Below are 4,207 nucleotides of genomic sequence, written 5' to 3' on the forward strand. Positions count from 1 at the left end.
GGAGTGTCCTCTCCCTTCGCTCCGTCCGGTCCGAGAAAGAGAGTTTGAGAGAGAGAGAGAGAGAGAGAGAGAGAGAGAGAGAGAGAGAGAGAGAGAGAGAGAGAGAGAGAGAGAGAGAGAGAGAGACGGAGAAGACAGACAGACAGACAGCTGGACTCCCTGGTGACAGTCCCCCACCATCCACATTTGACCAAAAATAAGTTATTTATAGGGGCACCAGCCAACCATGTCCAGGTGCTGTTTTAGCCTTGTTATCTATCCTTGAGCATCGCAAATCTCTGGTCTCATTATTTAAATCCCAATCACTCCCTCTTTTTCAAACTTCCCTTAAATACATCAACAATTTATGAGAAGATTGTTTTACTTGGGAATGAGAAGGGAATTGACGTAGATCATCGGGAATGGGGGTTAACGAATGCAGCTATTGCAATCGCAAAAATTAACTGTGTCTAAATATAAGTATGGAAAAGTAAGACATACCATAGATATTTATGAGAGTGAAAGTAGTCTCAGACAATTGTGGGCTAAGAGCTAAAGGAAAGGTTTCCAGTCTCCATTAAATGCCACTTTTGTTTCGTTCCCGTGTTTTGAAAATATGATAGCATAGACGTAGGGAAACAAACACACTAAAAAATATGTCATCACTTAGAAGTGGCCCCCATGTGATTTTTCGGCATACTTTTATTAAATGCCAGGGATGAAGATGACGAATTAGTTCCAAATTTTTGGTCACTCTATGCGAGGAGTTGGGAATTAGGGTTGTTTCTGGCAACCCTCCATCCCCCAGGACAGCCTGGTGGGGATCTAGAGTAAGCACCAAAAAAAATAAAAAATTGAAACACACGTAACACTCTGACTAATATGCACATTATTTCCAACATTAGAGCATCATCGTCGTCACCATAAATAATCATCATCATGATCACATTCATCATCATCATCATCATCATCATCATCATCTTCCCCTAAACGATTCCCCTTATTCTTGTTTCGGTTTTTTTTTCTTCTAGAAAACATACCAATTTGCCCAATATCTATACAATTTACGTAACCTACAAATATCGGCACCAAAATCAGGACACGGGACCAAAAAAAAAAAGAGAAAAACAAAAAACAAACCATTCCCTTCTGGCTGTGGTCCAAACTGGGCTGATATCAAACTTAGCACTACTGTAAGGCGAATGCAAAAGCGTTTTTGCTTTCTTTTGAAAAATAGGGATGGTTGGTGTAAGAAGGTTTTTTGTTGGTTGTTTGGTTGGTTGTTTGGTTGGTTGTTTTTTGCAAGCTTTCTTTTTCTTGCTGATTTTGTGCACGATGACGACCGAGTGTCATGGTAAAACAACCATACGGGTAGCCACCGCTCGGAGAACGAGCTTCGCTTTTGTCACAAGTTCACATCAACGTCCATTGTTACTTTGTTACAGATTAGGTAAACCAAACAGTGGCCAGTCACCTCTCACACGATTAATGCATGAGTTGTGGGTGGGGCTTATACGTTATGACGGATCACACGCTTCCCTCACCAGCTCTTAGTCTTGAAAATTTATTGTTAGGCCTACCTACTGGTCATCTTGGGTAAACAGTCATTGGAGGGACTGACAATAACAACAGGTGAATGAATTATGACGGCCCGTCCACAGCTTGAGGGGCGATTCAAAATTTTTGACAAACGTCGGGCAATGAGTGACCACGCCTGGCCGTCCGAGGCAGGTAAATCTGATACCGTGGGTTGATAAAATAAGGTGGCAGCGGCCGCGTTGGACAGGTGCCCGTTTTACACAGTTAAGTTATATAGAAAAAACCCAATGGGGAAATGGAAAGTGGCCGTTTGTACAGGTGACCGTATTATACAGGTGGCCGTATTATACAGGTGGCCGTCATGGCAGGTTCCACTGTATACGGCTGAGCGCAAGAAAAAGTGACTTTATCCATTTTTCACAGATTTGAGAAAAACGAGTTTGAAATTTTGACGATATTGACTTCTCTAGCTGCAACATTTCTTGATACGGAATTAAGCTACGGCTTAGATTCTTTCAGAGGTAAAGTATCGGCTTAAAATCTCTTTACCCATCATCAGTCAACCAAAAGCGGATATAGTCACTTGCTGTGCTCAGCTATCAACTGTCATGTCTGTCTATTAATGTCCCCGTTTTATTTTATATATTATTATTATTATTATTATTATTATTATTATTATTATTATTATTATTATTATTATTATTATTATTTTTATTATTATTAGTATTATTATTATTATTATTAATATTATTATTATTATTATTATTATTATTATTATTATTATTATTAGTAGTAGTAGTAGTAGTAGTAGTAGTATTATTATTAGTATTAGTATTATTATAGGTTTCATTATTACGATTATTTTTACGATGCTGGACTGAAGAGTAGTTCCTGGTGTTGATAACGTTTTGTTTACGAACATTGTTGAAACGTTCCAGTCAAGATAATGTCAAATGACATCACAGGAGCTAAGCCTGTTGGTAACTTCCACGGACCTTATGATAGGGAAATGCTTAATAGCTATCCATTGTGCCTGCATTGATCAACAAAGTGAACGTTCAGTTAGCAGTCTATTAAAGTTTTATCTCAATCAAGACATTTTTTTTTTCATGGCTATTTTCTGGTTAAATCTGGGGATTTACTTTCACCTACTTTTTCTGTCCTCTTCTTGAACCACGAAAAGTCGAAGGGAGACGTGATTTTAGAACGTGGGTTATGCTTGTGTGTGGCTTTTTGGGTCGTCAAAATCTTATTCTTGTGCCTTTTTAAGGTATCTTTGACACTGCCGACCCAACTGTTCCGTGGTCATCGTTTTGTCTGGAAAATGTCTGGGACAGAACTCGTAATAACATTTCCTTCTCCTGTTATCTTGGATCTTGAACTATCAACTCTTCACTTTTTTCTCGTTCATCCTTTCCCCGTCCGAGAGTATGTTTCACGCGAAAAGGCAGCTATGGCGGCAGGTGGAAGTGTATGCGACACCGAGTGTCGATCGGGAAAATCAAGATCTACTTTCGCTTTCGTCAGCACCCAGAAATTTGCCAGCGATAGACTGATAACGCAACACAAATGGCAAGCAGGTTGTGCAGTATAAACGCTGTGTCGCCGTGCAAATAAAATTTAATCAGTACTCGGATTCGTGTCTGTGCTGTCACTTGTGGGGGGAAAAATAGAAAAGAAAATACAAGCGTTGTCCGATTTTTAGATTGTCGGGCTCGCTATCGTGACCGGTCAGAGAACCTGCGAGCTTCGCATCACGCATCGTGTGATCATCAACGTTTGTTGGGGTCGCCTAAGTTCATTCAAAGTCCGAGCATTGCGAAGTATAGGACTACGGAATGGGCAGAGCATTATTGATTTTTTAAAAAAGATACACTCGGGGGAAAGGGGGGGGGGGGCAACATCTGAGGACAAAAACTTGGAAACACATTTCATAATATTGATTAGGTTTAGGGCTCTCTGCAAAGAGCGCGCTGGTGCAGGCCGTGTGTGGAATCGGGATCCTTCATGTCTTGTAAGCCGTGTTACTGAACTAAAGGGTTCGCGTTTCTTTGTGTTGGTGAGTGATAGTAAATTATAACAATATTGTTGCTTTCTGTTCAAGACTGGCAGATTTTTAGTGTCACTGCATGTTGCTCTCCCACAGTTCTTTCAACACTCTCACTGCATGGGTCTACTTGAGCCATTTAAGTTATTGCTCTACTTCGAGTTTGAGCAATAGTTTTTGTTTTTCACGTTCATAGTATTACGAGTCATGACCCCCAGATTGGTTCTTGACAATCGAAATTCTTGTTCAAGGCCCTTCCCAACGCTCAAAGCAGGATTAACTCTTTTTTTTACATATATAATAATGAGAGGAAATGTTATAACAGACTGAAATACTTTAGGGAAGGGAACAAATGCCTTTCTCTATATAAAATGAGAAAATCATGAATATTGTGGATGATTCTACGATAAAAAGGACAGACAAAAAATACCTAGCGGTAAAGACATAGGTGCAACTAACTGAGAGGAAGGCTTTCATTGGCTTGTAACTACACATTGGTGACATTTAAGCATGCATCAAAATAATATTGAGTATATATCTAGCTTAAGATAATTATTGTTAGATCTATATTGCTGCTCATTTAATATATGATGCATATGACTGTACGCCTGTGTGTGTACGCATGCATGTGTGTGTGTGTGT

Source organism: Aplysia californica, unplaced genomic scaffold (genome assembly GCF_000002075.1).
Source record: "Aplysia californica isolate F4 #8 unplaced genomic scaffold, AplCal3.0 scaffold00215, whole genome shotgun sequence".
NCBI classification, from domain to species: domain Eukaryota; kingdom Metazoa; phylum Mollusca; class Gastropoda; order Aplysiida; family Aplysiidae; genus Aplysia; species Aplysia californica.